The 20,613-nt window shown below is 39.6% G+C and overlaps 1 pseudogene; it reads right to left on the reverse strand.

Moving 5' to 3' along the window:
• Positions 1 to 3,310: 3,310 nt before the first annotated feature.
• LOC116621851 overlaps positions 3,311 to 20,613 on the reverse strand; it is a 28,449-nt pseudogene continuing 11,146 nt past the window's right edge.

Consider the following 20,613-nt stretch of genomic DNA (forward strand, 5'->3'; position numbering starts at 1 on the left):
AGGAAGTCCCTTTCCCCCCTGCTTTGAGTATATAGATTTTGAATGTAAACTGTATAGTAAATGACAATATTAAGTCAAATAAGCTGGTTAGAACTGATTAGTTAAGACAAAATGACTCAAAAGGGAGGCTCTTTACCAGTTTTATTGTTACAGCAATTTGTGCAGATAATCATTACTAAATAAACAATATGTCTTTGTGACTAGAAATGGGTGGCCCATTGAAGCAACTCTTTTCTGTAATGCATAGGGAGAACTGATATTTTGTCATTCACACATTCAGAGTAAGTATGGATAATCAATAGACACTCTGGGGGTATGGCCTTAGAACCTTATGCAGAAGGTGAAAACTTGGAATTGTCTCAGAGAGAAAGTAATTGTTTGCAGAGTTCATAATGTGGGTAAAATGGTAGTAAATTATAGTGCTTTCACTTAGCATTAAGCTGTCATATTCTTGATGACCAACCAGTGAAAGGCAACTTTCCGTTGCCCCAAGTTTTTCAGTTTTAATGGTTAGGAAGGAAACCTTTGGGGTGGAGAAATTTCTTGACTGCAAAGCATGCAAAACTAGCATTTTGATTAAGTAGAATTAGAATTAATTGTTCTAAATAAAAACAAGTTGGAACAGTTTTGGTTTAAAAAGGCAGTGGATTGTTTTCATATATCCTGTTCTCACACAGCTACAGAACAATGTTTTTCACCGATTACTTTCTATTCCATTTCTACTTCATAAAATTGTAGGATTTTTAGAGTTGGAAGGAATATAGAGGCCTTTAATGTAATTTCCTCATTCGGAAACTGAATTTCAGGAGGAATCACTGGTCTTGCTAGCGACCAAGTTGGAATGAAAACCCTGGTTCTTGACACCTACTCCATTTCTCTTTTGGCTGGACATTTCTACTCAGAAGCTAAGTTTAAAAATATATTGAAGGCTGAGACTTCCAGAATGTTGAATTGAAGAGCTCAGTAGACCTTCTCTCCAGCAAAACAACTTAACTGTTTGAAATTATTTTTTTTAACAATAATTTAAAATCTCTAGAAATTGTCCAAAGAGCATATATCAATTGGGAAAACATTGATTCAAGAAAACCTATTACTTATCAGTAAGAATAGGAAGATTCTGGCATTTGAATTACCTGCATATCCTCTACCATACCAGGTCTGTGTTACAGAAGCTCAACCTTGGGTACTCTATTTAGGCAGGTGTGGTGAAGATGTTGGGAGGAGGTAGGGCTCCTCCCCCAGCTCCCACTCCGGGGTTGTGGTTTCACCTTGGCAGGGGTAGCTGCCTGCATTTCTTACCCCCAACTCTGTGTTGCAGAAATTTATTCCACACAGGCACAGCCAAGAGGACTGGTGATACCTTCCACCACCCAGCCTCCATTCTTTGAGTGGAGGCACTATTATGTGTGCAGGCTGAGAATAGTGAGGCCCTGATTTTTTCCACCCCAGCTTACTCAAAGTTTGGATGTTTCACTCAAGGAGAGGAAAACTGAGAATACCAGGAACTGACACCATGCCCCAGTGCCGCACCACTCATAGAGTGGTGTTTTCACTCTGGGCCCTTTTAGCCCCCAGCTTCGGTTCAGTGGTGCACAGGTTCTTTCTAAGTGGGAAGGTATGCAGTGAGGACAAAGAATTCCACCACTCTGCCTGGGGGACTGACTTCATTTGAAAGAGCATGGAGAACTTTGTCCCTAAGGACATTGTCAAAAACAATGGAGATCTTGGTGGAGAGCAATTAGGCGGAGCTGGTGCAAACAAAGCAGCAGAGCAGCCAGAATTTTAATAAAGAGAAACCAAGAGGGAACCAAAAAGAGCCTTCCTGGGAGCACAGTCAACTCTGGGGATTGAAAAGACTGTGTGCATGTGCTAGGCTGCACCTACTCAGGACAATTAGAGCAGAACATGGGGCAGACTTAAAAGCATTTCCCAGTACATGCAGACCCATCAACACAGAGCAAAAGCTTTGCTGGGTCAAGGAACTTGACCAAACACTGAACAATAGATTGTTCTGATCTAGAGGCGACTATTAGGAACACAGGCTTAAAAATAAAATCACACTCCTCCTTGGCAATCTGGAAGACTATGTGTATGTCTAAAACTGCCCTCCCAGGAAAGAGAAGGAAACTCCCAGTTACTAGTCCTGGCTGAACGTGGGTCAAAAGAAAACCCCCTGACATAGCAGCCTCCAAGCACATACACATCCAATGGTGAAGGGTAAAAATCTTGCCAATAAGTGCATTATGCCCACCCAGAGATAACCCTTAGGTGGCTAGACTAAAAGAGATAACATCAGGCTGCACACTGCAGGGGAAATAACCAAGCAAATACTAATCCCTTATAGGAGGAGGATCATTATCCAGAGTTGCTATAAGATACTATAATAAAATGTCCGCTTTATAACAAAAGATAAGAAATGCAACGAAACAGGAAAGTGTCATGCATACACAGGAAAAACAGGCAGTAAATACTGCTTAAGGGGGCCCAGATGGTAGCTATAGCATATAAAGATCTATAAATAAAGAAATAGAAATTACTTTAAAAGAACCAAATGGAAATTCTGGAGTTGAGAAGTATTTACTAGAGGAACTCAATAGTATATTTGAGCTGGCCAAAGAAAGAATCCACAAACTTGAAGATAGATCAATAGAGATTATGCAATCCGAAGAACAGAGAGAAAAATGAAAAATGTCTTGAAGAGAGATGTGGGACACCATTAAAAATACCAATGTACCTCAAAATGTAAGTAGCAGAGGAGGGGAAAGGAGCAGAAAAAAATATTCAAAGAGATGAATGGAAACATCTAAATTTGACGAAAACTTTTAAACATCAAAAAAGCTCAACAGACACCAATTAAGAAAAACAGATGTTCAAAGCTAAAGGTAAGGCGAAAATTGTAAAAGCAGTAAGAGATAAGTGACATAAGGGAAAACACAGGGAAACACCAATATGATTAACAGGTGAGGTTTCTCATAAACAGTGAAAGCCAGAAGACAGAGGGATTGCATATTCAAATTGCTGAAATTAAAAATCAAGGGATGCCTGGGTGGCTCAGTTGGTTAAGCGTCTGCCTTGGCTCAGGTCATGATCCCAGGGTGTTGGGATCGGGTCCCACATGGGGCTCCCCGCTCCCCCTGCTTGTGCTTGTGCTCTCTCTCTCTGACAAATAAATAAAAACCTTTAAAATTTTTTTGAAAATAAACTATTAATATTATATACAAAACTATCATTCAAAAATGAAGGTGAAATAAAGATGTTACCATATAAGTAAAAAGAAATTGCATTGCTAGTAGATCTGTATTACAAGAAATACAAAGGAAATTATTCAGGCAAAAAGCAGGTGACACCAGACAGTAATTCACACACGCATGTGCACGCACGCACACACACACAGCACCAATAAAGTCACTCATTTAGATACTTAGTAAAAGACAGTATAATTGCATGTTTCTTCTTTCTTTTAGGAAAATTTTTTTCCACTGGAAAATAATGTTTATTGAGATCCCACCAGTTGCACAATCTGCTTCTGACATTAAGCAGCTTCTTCTTGCAGTTCAGTCTTTCATAAGTGGTCCCATGAATGCTTTCTTATCCTCCAGTCTGGAATCAGCCATGGCCAAACTTGGAAGTGGTGTCAATGAACTTAAGGTCAATCTTCAGGGCCTGCTGTTTGATCTGCACCAGCAACAACTTGTGGAGAGTAAGCACTTGCTTCTTGGTTCTCATCACACAGCCTTTCTGCATGACAAAGTCATTGGTCACTTCATCATAGTGGACAAAGCCAACTCGGTTGATGCTCTTGTCAGATCATAATCAGTAGAAGCATTGTTCGTGATCAGTTTGCCATCCTTGATGAGATAGGCCTGGCCAATCTTGTAGATCTTGTTGATCTCAATGCAGTGATGGTAGCCTTTCTGCCCAGCCCATGCCATGGAGGCCACTTGGGCAGGATGCCATGCCCCAATACAGCCCACCTTGCACAGTCCCTGATGGGTCTTGCAGGGTAGCTTCTTGGTGTGCCAGTGGCTGGTGACCTCTTGTTACCTTTGCCCTTGGTGACACTAATGACATTTATCATCTCATCCTACCCAAACACTTGGTTCACAAGCACCTGCTGTTGCAGGCTCTCACAGGCCTAGTTCAGCTTCTCAGCCACTGTGCCTCTATTCACCTGGATCTCCATGAGGTGGGTTTTCTTCTGGCATAGAGGAAGCAGGGGCATCTGGGTGTGGGTCATGACACGGATGATTTGGCAGTACTTCTTCATGCTGTTGAACTCCTTCTCTAGCTGCTGCTTGCCATCATCATCCTGCCACTTGCAGTATTTGGTTGAAGGCTTTCTTAGACTTACGCCAATTCTTATAGAAGTGTCTTTTGCACTCATCCTGGATGTGTTCAGCAAAGATGGTCTTAAAAGTACAGAGACCTTGAGCGGTTTCTTCATAGCCCATGATGCCCACAACCACCATGGATGGTGCCTCCACAATGGTCACATCCTCCACAATTTCCTTCTTTTTCACCTTGGATCTGGGTCTGTTGACCTCTCACACAATGTGAGTCATGCCAGCCTTGTAGTTGAGCAAAGTTGTGAGGTGGATAGGCTTGGAAGAATCATCCTTGGGGAAGCTCTTCACCTTCCATGGTGCCAGCCACTGTGTTTGTGGGGCAAGAAGCCCAGGGACCTATGTCTGGGAATAGAGAATTTCCTATGAGATGTTCTGCCACCGAATGCTGCCAGTAGAGCAAGAAAATTTTTAAAACTTAAGTTGACTTAGAAAACAACCATATGAAGCAATGTGTATTCTTTTGTTGGGAGTGGAAACAAAGCTGTCTTGGAGTAATGAAAGTAACTCTTGGGAAATGAAACCAGATGATATCCAGAATCCACAAGAACAAATGAAGAGAGCCAGAAATGGTAAATGGTATATACAATGATTAATATAACAAACTATGAATATACACCTCCCTTCTCTTACATGTTTTGAAAGATATAAATCATACAAACTAATAGTTTTAATTATGTATTATTGAGTTTGAGATACACACACACACACATATATATAAATGTAACATATATAAATGTAATAGATATAACAATAGTACAAAAAGGTGGTATGGAAAGGAGCTATATAGGAGTAAAGGTTATATACTTCATTGGAATACATTTCAGTGGAAATACGAAGTAAATTCTGAGAAGATAGGATGTATATTGTAAGCCCTAGAAGAACCACTAAGAAAGTAACTAAGAAATATACTTAAAATATTAAAGGGATCAAAATGTTACACTGGAACATACCCACTTAATACAAGAGGAAGGCAATAAGGTAGGACTAGAAAAAAAAGACATGAGGCATATAGAAAAAAATTAAAGTGGAAGATGTAACAATATTAAATATGAATTAAAGAAGTCAAAAGGCAGAGATTGTCAGATTGAATTAAAAAATCAAGATCCAACTTGATCCAACAGGTATCCTGTCTATAGAAGCACTTCATATTCAAAGATACAAATAGGTTGAAAATAAAGGATGGGAAGGGTGCCTGGGTGGCTCAGTAGGTTAGCATCTAACTCTTGGTTTTGGCTCAGGTCATAATCTCATGGGTTGTGAGATTGAGCCCCATATCAGGTTCCATGTTCAGTGAGGAGTCTGCTTGAATATTCTCTCCCTCTGCCCCTCCCCCCACTCTCTTTCTCAAATAAATCTTTTTTTTAAAGAATGGGGTATATATATATATATATATATATATATATATATATATATATACACACACACACACACACATATATACGCACATATATATACATATATATATTCTGCAAAAATGAACCATAAGAGTTGGAAGTGCCTATACTAATATCAGACAAAATAAACTTTATAACAAATAAATGCTACTAGAGATAAAAAGGGATATTTCATAATGATTAGAAATTCTATCAGGAAGATATGACAATTTTAAACATATATGCACCTAAGAACCTATCCAAATACATGAAACAAAACTGACAGAATTGAAGGGAGAAATAGACAACTCAACAATAATAGTGGAAAATTTCAAAGCCTCTTTCAATAATGGATAGAACAACTAGGCAGAAGATCAAGGAACTAAAGACTTAAACAGAATACACATTCTGCCTAAGAGCACATAGAACATTTTTCAGGATAGATCAAATGCTAGGCCAAAAAACAAGTGTCAATAAATTTTAAAAGACTGAAATCATACAAAACATGTTCTATGGCCACAATAAAAATATTAGAAATCAGTAATAGAGGAGGAAAACAGGGGGACCTCAGAAGGAAATTAACTCACATTAAATATGGGTCAAAGAAGAAATCACAAGGGGAAACTAGAAAATATTTGGAGGTGAATGAAAATGGAAAAGCAGAAATGTATGGGATGCAGCTAAAACTGTCATTCAAGGTAATTTTATAGCTGTAAATGCCTATATTTCAAGAGAAGGAATATCTCAAATCAGTAACCTAAACTGCCTTAGGAAACTAGAAAAAGAAGAGCAAACTGAATCGAAAGCTAGCAGAAAGAAAATTTAGAGCATAAGTCAGTGAAATAGAGAATACAAAATCAGTAGAAAAAATTAACAAAGCTACAAGTTTGTTCTTTGGAAAGATTAACAAAATTAAATTTTTAAAATTAAACTGACCAGGAACAAAATAGTGAACACTCACATTAGTAAAAAAAAAAAAAAAAAAAAAAGAATGAAAGGATACCACTGCCAATTTTACAGGTAAAAAAATGTAAAAGACTATTAACAGGGAGGGGAGAAAAGATGGCAGAGTAGGGGACCTCGTTTCAATTGGTCCCTTGAATTTAGCCACATAACTATCAAATCATTCTGAACACCCATGAATTCAACCTGAGATGTAACAGAAGAATATCTGGAACTCTACAAGTAGAAAACGACCACTTTTTGCAAGGTAGGACATGCGGAGAAGTGATTCTGAGGGCATATATCAGAAGATAAATGGTGGGGGGAGGAGCAGGTGCACCATGATAGGGCGACTGCTCTCCATGCCAGGGCCCTACCAAGTGCAGAAGTGCAGGACCATCCTTCTTCCCCCCAGGAGGATAGGTGTGGGTGCACACCACAGGAGTCTGCAGAGTTTGGTACACACAAAAGTGAAGACCATTTATCCCTGAGGGTTTACTGAAGAGAGGGACTGCAATCTTCCCACTTTGGGCCTAGAGATCAGGCATGGCCACTTTTATTTTGATCCTCTAAAGAGGCGCAGAAAGCCTTCAGGGAACAGAAGCCACACAGAGCAACTTAAAACAGCTTACACTGAGCCCAGCCCCCTGGCAAGGGGCGGTGCAACTCTGCCCAGGCAAAGACACCTGAGAATCAGTGCAGCAGGCCCTTCCCCCAGAAGACCAACTAGAAAAACACATGAACAGCAAGTTTACGGACCACACAGGACTGTAAAACTCCAGTGCTAGGGAAAAATAGTATATAGAATTGAAGGGTTTTTTTTTTCTCATGATTCCTTTATCCTTCAGTTTAAAATTTTCCATTTCTTTTTTTTTTCCCTTTTCAACTACGTTCTTATTTTATCAACTCTTTGTTTTTTAGTTTTTTTTTAACTTTCATTTCTTACATTTACATTTTATATATTCTTCACTTTTAGCTTCCTTTCACTGTACTCAATTTTCTTTTTGTATATATATATATATACATACATATATATATATACTAAAACATATATATATATATATATGTTTTGCTTTTTTTACAATTTTGGGACTTAGTGTCTTCTAACACACAGACCAAAATACATTCAAAATACATTTTTTTTTACAGTAACATATACCTTGGAGGCATTTTGTATATTTGAAATTTCATTTGCATTTTTAGACAATGGAGTAACTCTTTTGCAGGCTGCACTAAAACATAAACACACCATTGAAGAAAACAGACTATGAATGTTAGCATTCATTTGATGTTTCTGGGCCTGGGCTCTTTCTTGAACTTAGGTTCTGAGCATCCACAATCTCTTCTGTTTGCCCGTCTGCTTCTATTTCTATTTTGTCCTGAATCTCTTTTGCATCTTCACTAAGGCAAGTTCTTATGCTTTCACCCTCTTCTAAGACCCTCTGGACTGCGGTGGGAACACCAGCAGTACTAACATTAGTGGCAGCAGCAGGAACAATGGCTGGTGTGGGAGGAGGAGCTGGAGGAGTTGGAGGAGATGGAGAAAAGGAAGGAACTGTGGAAGGGGTAATGGGAGCTGGGACACACTCCACTTTCATTTCTTCTGAGGCATTTTCCAGAATCTCCAATTCAAGAGTCAATGGCAACACCTCCTGTTTTACTATTTCCACAATGCTCTCCGTGGCTAGTATTGTTTCACTAACTCCCTTCATTTCATTAATTAGATTAGTACTAGAAATCAGTGGAATATCATTAGGTGCTACATGACAGGATTTCTTGCATATATCATCATCAATTACATTTGTTGGTGATGGATCTGATGTCTCTGCACAAAATACAGGGCTGGGTACAGGAATTGTGTCTTCTTTTGAGGAAGAGAGTTCACACCTGTCATCTACAGCAGTGGCGAATATTGGCTAGCTACTAAGCACCAGAGGTGGGGGAAGCAATTGTACTTCGAGCAAGTGGAGAAACTGGTAGGTGATGGAGGCAGAGGAAACTCTGGCATGGATTCTACTGCAGTCGTCTGTTTTGTCCATCCTGTGAGATTATATTCTCTCCCCCCACCTTTTTTTCCCTTTTCCTTTTTCTTTTCTGGTTTCTGACCTCTTCAGATTTATCTGGTGGATATTTCGCTTGGGCCGTGGTTGATATTTTTGATAGTACTCACTTGTTCATCCATTCTTATCTGGGCAAAATGACTAGAAGGAGAAATTCACAACAAAAGAAAGAACCAAAGGTAATACTCCACCACAGATCTAATCAATATGAATATAAGTAAAATGTCAGAACTGGAATTCAAGTTAACAATCATCAAGTTACTAGCTGGGCTTGAAAGAAGCATAGAAAACACTAGAGAATCTCTTAGTTTAGAAATGAGATCTAATCAGGCCAAAATTAAAAATGCACTAACTGAAATGCAGTCTAAATTGAATGCTCTAACAGCTAGGATAAATGAGGCAGAAGAGTCAGTGACATAGGAGACAAGTTGAAGGAAAGTAAGGAAGCTGAGGAAAGGGAGAAAAATAACTATGGACCATGAGGGGAGGCTTCGAGAAATCAGTGATGCCATAAAACTAAACAATATCAGAATTGTTGGGATGCCCAAAGGAGAAGAAAGACAGAAAGGGCCAGAAGGCATATTTAAGCAAATCATAGCTGAGAACTTCCATAATCTGGGGAAGGAAACAGGCGTTCATGTCCAAGAGACAGAACGGACCCCTCCCAAAATCAATAAAAAATAGATCAACACTCAAACATATAATAGTGAAACTTGCAAATTTCAGATATAAAGAGAAAATCCTGAAAGCAGCTCAAGACAAGAGGTTCCTAACCTACAGGGATAGGAACATTAGCCTGGCATCACACCTATCCACAGAAACCTGGCAGGCCAGAAAAGGCTGGCATGATATACTCAGGGTACTAAATGAGAAAAACATGTAGCCAAGAATACTTTATCCAGCAAAGCTGTCATTCAGAATGGAAGGAGAGATAAAGAGCTTCCAGGACAGACAGAAACTGAAAGAATATGTGAACACCAAGCCAGCCCTGCAAGAAATATTAAAGGGGATCTTGTAAATGAAGAGAGAGACCAAGAGTAACATAGACCAGAAAGAAACAGAGACAATCTACAGGAACGAGGACTTTACAGGCAATACAATGGCACTAAATTCGTATCTTTGAATAGTTACTCTGAATGTAAATGGGCTACATGTGCCAATAAAAAGACACAGAGTATCAGATTGGATAAAAAACAAGACCCATCCACATGCTGTCTACAAGAGACTCATTTTAGACCTAAAGACACCTCCAGACTGAAGTGAAGGGGTGGGGAACCATTTATCGTGCTAATGTACTTCAAAAGAAAGCTGGGGTAGCAATCCTCATATCAGACAAATTAGATTTTAATCCAAAGACTGTAGTAAGAGATGAACAGGGACACTATATCATACTTAAAGTGCCTACTCAACAAGCAGATCTAACAATTATAAATATTTATGCTCCTAATTTGGGAGCAGCAAATTATATAAACCAATTAATAACCACATTAAAGAAACACATTGATAATAATACAGTAATAGTAGGGGACTTCAACACCCCACATACAGCAACAGACAGATCATCTAATCAGAAGATAAACAAGGAAACAATGGCTCTAAATGACACACTGGACCAGATCAACTTCACAGACATATACAGAGCATTCTATCCTAAAGCAACAGAATACACATTCTTCTCGAGTGTGCATGGCACATTCTCCAGAATAGATCACATACTGGGTCACAAATCATGTCTCGACTGATACCAAAAGATTGAGATTATTCCCTGCATATTTTCAGATGACAATGCTTTGAAACAGGAACTCAATCACAAGAGGAAATGTGGAAGAAACTCAAACGCTTGGAGGTGAAAGAGCATCCTACTAAAGAATGAATGAGTTAAGCAGGAAATTAAAGAATTTTTCATGGAAACTAATGAAAATGAGAACACAACTGTTCAAAACCTTTGGGATAAAGCAAAGGTGGTCCTAAGAGGGAAGTGCATTGCAATACAAGCCTCTCAAAAAATTAGAAAAATCCCAAATACACAAGCTAACCTTACCCCTAAAGGACCGGGAGAAAGAACAGCAAGTAAAGTCTAAACCAAGCAGGAGAAGAGAAATAATAAAGATTAGAGCAGGAATCAATGAAATAGAAACGAGAAGAACAGTAGAACAGATCAATGAAACTAGAAGCTGGTTCTTTGAAAGCATTAATAAGATTGGTAAACCCCTAGCCAGACTTATCAAAAAGAAAAGAGAAAGAACCCGAATTAGTAAAATCATGAATGAAAGAGGAGAGATCACAACCAACACCAAAGAAATACAATTTTTTTTTAAAGATTTTATTTATTTATTTGAGAGAGAGAATGAGAGACAGAGAGCATGAAAGGGAGGAGGGTCAGAGGGAGAAGCAGACTCCCTGCCGAGCAGGGAGCCCGATGCGGGACTCGATCCCGGGACTCCAGGATCATGACCTGAGCCGAAGGCAGTTGCTTAACCAACTGAGCCACCCAGGCGCCCAAAGAAATACAATTTTAAGAACATATTATAAGCAACTAATGCCAAGAAATTAGGCAATCTGGAATGAATGGATGCATTCCTGGAAATTATAAACTACCAAGACTGAAACAGGAAGAAATAGAAAATCTGAACAGACCCATAACCAGCAAGGAAATTGAATCAGTCATCAAAAACCTCCAAAAAAAAGAGAAAACAACAACAACAACAACAAAAACAAGAGTCCAGGGCCAGATGGCCTCCGAGGGGAATTCTACCAAACATTTAAAGAAGAAATAATGCTTATTCTACTGAAGCTATTTCAAAAAATAGAAATGGAAGGAAAACTTCCAAACTCATTCTATGAGGCCAGCATTACCACGATCCCCAAACCAGACAAAGACCCCATCAAAAAGAATGACAGACCAATATCCCTGATGAACATGGATGCCAAAATACTCACCAAGATACTAGCCAGTAGGATCCAACAGTACATTAAAAGGACTATTCACCACGACCCAGTGGGATTTATTCTGGGCTGCAAGCGTGGTTCAACATTCACAAATTACTAAATGTGATACAGTACATTAATAAAAGAAAGGATAAGAACCATATGATCCTCTCAATTGATGCAGAAAAAGCATTGGCAAAATACAACATCCTTTCTTGATTAAAACTTTCCACAGTGTGGGGATAAAGGGAACATACCTCAATATCATAAAAGCCATCTATGAAAAGCCCACAGTGAAAATGATTCTCAATGGGGAAAAACTGAGAGCTTTTCCCCTAAGGCCAAGAACACGACAACGATGCCGACTCTCACCATTGTTGTTCAACATAGTACTAGAAGTCCTAGCCTCAGCAGTCAGACAACAAAAAGAAATAAAAGGCTTTCAAATTGGCAAAGAAGAGGTCAAACTTTCACTCTTCACAGATGACATGATACTCTATGTGAAAAACCCAAAAGACTCCACCCCAAAATTGCTAAAACTGATAAAGCAATTCAGAATCGTGGCAGGATATAAAATCAATGCACAGAAATCAGTTGCATTTCTAGACACTAACAATGAGACAGAAGAAAGAGAAATTAAGGAATCAATCCCATTTACAATTGCAACAAAAACCATAAGATACCTAGGAATAAACCTAACCAAAGACGCAAAGGATCTGTACTCTGAAAATTATAGAACACTTATGAAAGAAATTGAGTAAGACACAAAGGAATGGGAAAGCATTCCATGCTCATGGATTGGAAGAATAAATATTGTTAAAATCTGTATGCTACAGGAATAATCTACACATTCAATGCAATCCCTATCAAAATATCATTGACAGTTTTCACAGTGCTGGAACAAATCATCCTAAAATTTGGATGGACCCAGAAAAGACCCCAAATAGCCAGAGTAAGGTTGAAAAAGAAAACCAAAGCTGGTGGCATCACAATGCCAGACTTCAAAGTATATTACAAAGCTGTAATCATGAAGACATTATGGTATGAGCACAACAGCAGACACATAGGTCAATGGAACAGAATAGAGAACCCAGAAATGGACCCTCAACTCTATGGGCAACTAATTTTCGACAAAGCAGGGAAGAAAATCCAATGGAAAAAGACAGTCTCTTCAATAAATGGTGCTGGGAAATTTGGACAGCCACATGTAGAAGAATGAAAGTGTATCATTTTCTTACACCATACACAAAGATAAACTCAAAATGGATGACAGATCTCAATGTGAGACAGGAATCCATCAAAATCCCAGAGGAGAACAAAGGCAGCAACCTCTTTGACCTCAACCGCAGCAACTCCTTGCTAGACATGTTTCCAAAGGCAAGGGAAACAAAAACAAAAGTGAACTACTGGGATTTCAAGATAAAATGCTTCTGCACAGCAAAGGAAACAGTCTACAAAACTAAAAGGCAACCTACAGAACAGAAGATAGCAGCAAATGATATAACAGATAAAGGGCCTGTATCCAAGATCTATAAAGAACTTTTCAAACTCAACACCCAAAAAACAAATAATCCAGTGAAGAAATGGGCAGAAGACATGAACAGACACTTCTCCAAAGAAGACATACAAATGGTTAACAGACACATGAAAAAATGTACAACATCACTAGCTATCAGGGAATTACAAATCAAAACCACAATGAGATACCAACTTATGCCAGTCAGAATGGCTAAAATTGACAAGACAGGGAACAACAAATGTTGGCGAGTATGTGGAGAAAGGGGAACCCTCTTACACTGTCGGTGGGAATGCAAGCTGGTACAGCCACTCTGGAAAACTATATGGCGTTTCCTCAAGACATTAAAAATGGAGCTACCCTATGACCCTGCAATTGCACTACTGGGTATTTACACCAAAGATACAGATGTAGTGAAAAGAAGGGGCACAGCAATGTCCACAATAACCAAACTGTGTAAGGAGCTGAGATGTCCTTCAACAGATGAATGGATAAAGATGTGGTTCATATATACAATGGAATATTACTCAACCATCAGAAAGGATGAAAACCTACCTTTTGCATAGACATGATGGAACTGGAGGGTATTATGCTAAGTGAAATAAGTCAAGCAGAAAAAGAGACAATTATCATATGGTTTCACTCATGTGGAACATAAGGAATAGCATGGAGGACCACAGGGGAAGTTCGGGAAAACTGAATGGGAAGAAATCAGAGAGGGAGACAAGCCATATGAAACTCATGACTGCAGGAAACAGACAGGGTTACAGAAGAGATTGGGGTGGGGTAACTGGGGTAACTGGGGTGGGGTAGCTGGGGGATGGGTATATAGGAGGGCAAGTATTCTGATGTGCACTGGGTGTTATACACAAGTAATGAATCATTGAACACTACATCAAAAACTAATGATGGGGGGCGGAGCAAGAGGAGTAGGAGGAGGAGTAGGAGACTTGGATTTCGTCTGGTCCCAGGAATTCAGCTGGATAGGGATCAAACCATTCTGAACACCTACAAACTCAACAGGAGATCGAAGAAAAGAATAGCAACAACTCTCTGAACAGAAAAGCGACCACTTTCTGGAAGGTAGGACGTGGGGAGAAGTGAATCCGAGGCAATATTCGGGAGGATAGATGGCAGGGGAGGGGCCTCCGTCAGCCGCTTCTGGCAGTGATAGAGCAGCGGAGCACAAAATCGGAACTTTTAGAAGTCTGCTCCGCTGAGGACGTCACTCCGGTGGCTAAGCTGGGGGTGGAACCCTCGTGGGACAGTGTGGTCTCAGGACCCTCGGGGTCACAGGAAGACCAGGGGTGCCTGAGTGTGGCAGAGCTCCCAGGTATCAGAGCAGGGAAGCCGGCTGCAGAGACGGAGCCACAGCGCGGGCTCAGAGCTCAGGGTTGCCATAAACCATGATCCGGGGCACAGTCGGGCCACTGCTCCTCCAGCAGGGACCCAACAAGCAGCAGATCTGGGGAGACTCCCCTTCCTCCCCCGGGAGGAGTGGCGTTGGAGCACACTGCAGGAATCTGCTGGGTTTGGAGACTCCACACCGAGTCGGGTGCCAGAGATAGAAATGCTCGGTCACAGGCCAGGTGAGCACGGAGTGCGGCTGGAGACCAGGGAGATGGGAGTGACTGACCGCTTTTCCCTGGGGGCTCACTGAGGAGCAGGGCCCGAGTTCTCGGCTCCTCCGGGGCGGAGATTGGGAGGCCGCCATTTTCACTCTCGGCCTCCAAAGCTGTACGGAAAGCTTACAGGGAACAAAAGCTCCAGAGAGCAAACCCAAGCGAGTTACCTAGCCCGGACCGGGCAAGGGCGGGGCAATTCCGCCTCTGGCAAAGACATTTGGGAACCATGGCAACAGGCCCCTCCCCCAGATCGGCGAGAACAGCCAGCCAAGACCAAGTTTACCGATCAATGAGAATGGCAGAACGCCAGCACTAGGGGAACAATGCACATAGAATCCATGGCTTTTTTACCATGATTCTTTAGTCTTTCAAAGTTAATTTTTTTTTAACTGTCTTTTTTTTTTTTGAATTTTTCTTTTTCCCTTTTTCAACCAACATCTTATCAATCCGTTTTTTAAAAAACATTTTTATTTTTCATTTTTAGAGTCATATTCTATCCGTTCATAGTAGCTACCCATATTTTAGGCATATATATATAAGTTGTTCTCTCTTTAAAATTTTGAAATCGTTTCTTCTAACAGATCAAAATATACCCTAAATCTCTAGTGTATGGTTTTTTTCTACTCTCCTGCCTGATCACATTCTCTCCCTTTTTTTTCCTTTTTTTTTTAAATCCTCTTCTTTTTTCAAACAACTTCTTATCAATTCCTTTTATAAATTTTTTATAATTTTCATCTTTACAGTCATATTCCATCCTTTCATCATATCAACCCTTATTTTTGTACATATATAAGTTTTTCTTTCTTTAAAATTTTGGGAGGCACTTTCTTCTAACAGACCAAAATATGCCCCAAATCTAGTGTGTGGCACTGATCTATGTACCAGCCTGATCATATTTGATCATATTCTGTTTTTTTGTTTTGTTCTGTTTTTGTTTGTTTTTATCTTTATCTTTTTCTTTTTTCTCTCTTTCCCTTTCTTTTCCCCCTGCTTCAGGTCTTTTCTGATTTGTTTAGAGTATATATTCTGGGGACGTTGTTACCCTGTTAGCATTTTGTTCTCTCATTAATCTATTCTCCTCTGGACAAAATGACAAGATGGAAAAAATCACCTCAACAAAAAGAACAAGAGGTAGTATGGACTGCCAGGGACCTACTCAGTATGGATATTAGTACGATGTCGGATCTAGAGTTCAGAATCATCACTTTAAAGATAGTAGCTGGGCTTGAAAAAAGCATGGAAGATATTAGAGAAACCCTTTCTGGAGAAATAAAAGAACTAAAATCTAACCAAGTCGAAATCAAAAAGGCTATTAATGAGGTGCAATCAAATATGGGGGCACTAACTGCTAGTATAAATGAGGCAGAAGAGAGAATAAGTGATATAGAAGGCCAAATGATGGAAAATAAAGAAGCTGAGAAAAAGAGAGATAAACAACTACTGGATCACGAGGGCAGAATTCGAGAGATAAGCAATACCATAAGACGAAACAACATTAGAATAATTGGGATCCCAGAAGAAGAAGAAAGAGAGAGAGGGGCAGAAGGTATATTGGAGCAAATTATAGCAGAGAACTTCCCTAATTTGGGGAAGGAAACAGGCATCAAAATCCAGGAAGCACAGAGAACCCCTCTCAAAATCAATAAAAATAGGTCAACACCCCGACATCTAATAGTAAAAGTTACGAGTCTCAGAGACAAAGAGAAAATCCTGAAAGCAGCTCGGAAGAAGAGATATGTAACCTACAATGGTAGAAACATTAGATTGGCAACAGACCTATCCACAGAGACCTGGCAGGCCAGAAAGGACTGGCAGGATATATTCAGAGCACTAAATGAGAAAAATATGCAGCCAAGAATACTATATCCACCTAGGCTGTCACTGAAAATAGAAGGAGAGATAAAAAGCTTCCAGGACAAACAAAAACTAAAGGAATTTGCAAACACGAAACCAGCCCTACAAGAAATATTGAAAGGGGTCCTCTAAGCAAAGAGAGAGCCTAAAAGCAACATAGACCAGAAAGGAACACAGACAATATACAGTAACAGTCACCTTACAGGCAATACAATGGCACTAAATTCATATCTTTCAATAGTTACCCTGAATGTAAATGGGCTAAATGCCCCAATCAAAAGACACAGGCTATCAGATTGGATTAAAAAACAAGATCCATCGATATGCTGTCTGCAAGAGACACATTTTAGACCCAAAGACACCCCCAGATTGAAAGTGAGGGGGTGGAAAACCATTTACCATGCTAATGGACACCAAAAGAAAGCTGGGGTGGCAATCCTTATATCAGACGAATTAGATTTTAAACCAAAGACTGTAATAAGAGATGAGGAAGGACACTATATCATACTTAAAGGGTCTATCCAACAAGAAGATCTAACAATTGTAAATATCTATGCCCCTAACATGGGAGCAGCCAATTATATAAGCCAATTAATAACAAACGCAAAGAAACACATCGACAACAATACAATAATAGTGGGGGACTTTAACACCCCCCTCACTGAAATGGACAGATCATCTAAGCAAAAGATCAACAAGGAAATAAAGACTTTAAATGACACACTGGACCAAATGGACTTCACAGACATATTCAGAACATTCCATCCCAAAGCAACGGAATACAGAATCTTCTCTAGTGCCCATGGAACATTCTCCAGAATAGATCACATCCTAGGCCACAAATCAGGTCTCAACTGGTACCAAAAGATTGGGATCATTCCCTGCCTATTTTCAGACCACAATGCTTTGAAACTAGAACTCAATCATAAGAGGAAAGTCAGAAAGAACTCAAATACATGGAGGCTAAAGAGCATCCTACTAAAGGATGAATGGGTCAACCAGGAAATTAAAGAAGAATTTAAAAAATTCATGGAAACCAATGCAAATGAAAACACAACTGTTCAAAATGTTTGGGATGCAGCAAAGGCAGTCCTAAAAGGAAAGTATATAGCAATACAAGCCTTTCTCAAGAAACGAGAAAGGTCTCAAGTACACAACCTAACCCTACACCTAAAGGAGCTGGAGAAAGAACAGCAAATAAAGCCTAAACCCAGCAAGAGAAGAGAAATAATAAAGATTAGAACAGAAATCAATGAAATAGAAACTAAAAGAACAGTAGAACAGATCAATGAAACTAGGAGCTGGTTCTTTGAAAGAATTAACAAGATTGATAAACCCCTGGCCAGACTTATCAAAAAGAAAAGAGAAAGGACACAAATCAACAAAATCATGAATGAAAGAGGAGAGATCACAAGCAACACCAAAGAAATACAAACAATTATAAGAACATATTATGAGCAACTCTATGCCAGCAAATTAGATAACCTGGAAGAAATGGATGCATTCCTAGAGATGTATCAACTACCAAAACTGAACCAGGAAGAAATAGAAAACCTGAACAGACCTATAACCACTAAGGAGATCGAAGCAGTCCTCAAAAATCTCCCAACAAACAAAAGCCCGGGCCAGATGGCTTCCCAGGGGAATTCTACCAAACATTTAAAAGAATTAATACCCATTCTTCTGAAACTGTTCCAAAAAGTAGAAATGGAAGGAAAACTTCCAAACTCATTTTATGAGGCCAGCATTATCTTGATCCCAAAACCAGACAAAGACCCCATCAAAAAGGAGAATTACAGACCAATATCCCTGATGAACATGGATGCAAAAATTCTCACCAAAATACTAGCCAATAGGATCCAACAGTACATTAAAAGGATTATTCACCACGACTGAGTGGGATTTATCCCTGGGCTGCAAGGTTGGTTCAACATCCACAAATCAATCAACGTGATACAATACATTAACAAAAGAAAGAACAAGAATCATATGATCCTCTCAATAGATGCAGAAAAAGCATTTGACAAAGTACAGCATCCTTTCTTGATCAAAACTCTTCAAAGTATAGGGATAGAGGGTACATACCTCAATATCATAAAAGCCATCTATGAAAAACCTACAGCGAATATCATTCTCAATGGGGAAAAACTGAGAGCTTTCCCCCTAAGGTCAGGAACACGGCAGGGATGTCCACTATCACCACTGCTATTCAACATAGTATTAGAAGTCCTAGCCATAGCAATCAGACAACAAAAAGAAATAAAAGGCATCCAAATCAGCAAAGAAGGCAAACTCTCACTCTTTGCAGATGATATGATACTTTATGTGGAAAACCCAAAAGACTCCACCCCAAAACTGCTAGAACTCATACAGGAATTCAGTAAAGTGGCAGGATATAAAATCAATGCACAGAAATCAGTGGCATTCCTATACACCAACAACAAGACAGAAGAAAGAGAAATTAAGGAGTCGATCCCACTTACAACTGCACCCAAAACCATAAGATACCTAGGAATAAATCTAACCAAAGAAGCAAAGGATCTGTACTCAGAAAACTATAAAATACTCATGAAAGAAATTGAGGAAGACACAAAGAAATGGAAAAACGTTCCATGCTCATGGATTGGAAGAACAAATATTGTGAAGATGTCAATGCTACCTAGAGCAATCTACACATTCAATGCAATCCCCATCAAAATAACATCCACTTTTTTCAAAGAAATGGAACAAATAATCCTAAAATTTGTATGGAACCAGAAAAGACCCCAAATAGCCAGAGGAATGTTGAAAAAGAAAAGCAAAGCTGGCGGCATCACAATTCCGGACTTCAAGCTCTATTACAAAGCTGTCATCATCAAGACAACAGTATGGTACTGGCACAAAAACAGACACATAGATCAATGGAACAGAATAGAGAGCCCAGAAATGGACCCTCAACTCTATGGTCAACTAATCTTTGACAAAGCAGGAAAGACTGTCCAATGGAAAAAAGACAGTCTCTTCAACAAATGGTGTTGGGAAAATTGGACAGCCACATGGGGAGAATGAAACTGGACTGTTTCCTTACACCACACACAAAAATAGACTCAAAATGGTTGAAAGACCTCAATGTGAGACAGGAGCCCATCAAAATCCTAGAGGAGAACACAGGCAGCAACCTCTTCGACCTCAGCCACAGCAACTTCTTCCTAGAAACATCACCAAAGGCAAAGGAACCAAGGGCAAAAATGAACTATTGGGACTTCATCAAGATAAAAAGCTTTTGCACAGCAAAAGAAACAGTCAACAAAACCAGAAGACAACCGACAGAATGGGAGAAGATATTTGCAAATGACATATCAGATAAAGGGCTAGTATCCAAAATCTATAAAGAACTTATCAAACTCAACACCCAAAGAACAAATAATCCCATCAAGAAATGGGCAGAAGACATGAACAGATATTTTTCCAAAGAAGACATCCAAATGGCCAATGGACACATGAAAAAGTGCTCAACATCACTCGGCGTCAGGGAAATCCAAATCAAAACCTCAATGAGATACCACCTCACACCAGTCAGAATGGCTAAAATTAACAAGTCAGGAAATGACAGATGTTGGCGAGGATGCGGAGAAAGGGGAACCTTCCTACACTGTTGGTGGGAATGCAAGCTGGTGCAGCCACTGTGGAAAACAATATGGAGGTTCCTCAAAAAGTTGAAAATAGAGCTACCATACAATCCAGCAATTGCACTACTGGGTATTTACCCCAAAGATACAAATGTAGGGATCCGAAGGGGTACATGTACCCCGATGTTTATAGCAGCAATGTCCACAATAGCCAAACTGTGGAAAGAGCCAAGATGTCCATCGACAGATGAATGGATAAAGAAGATGTGGTGTATATATATACAATGGAATATTATGCAGCCATCAAAAGGAATGAGATCTTTCCATTTGCAATGACGTGGATGGAACTGGAGGGTATTAT

The sequence above is a fragment of the Phoca vitulina genome, unplaced genomic scaffold (genome assembly GCF_004348235.1).
Source record: "Phoca vitulina isolate PV1807 unplaced genomic scaffold, GSC_HSeal_1.0 scaffold51, whole genome shotgun sequence".
NCBI classification, from domain to species: Eukaryota; Metazoa; Chordata; class Mammalia; order Carnivora; family Phocidae; genus Phoca; species Phoca vitulina.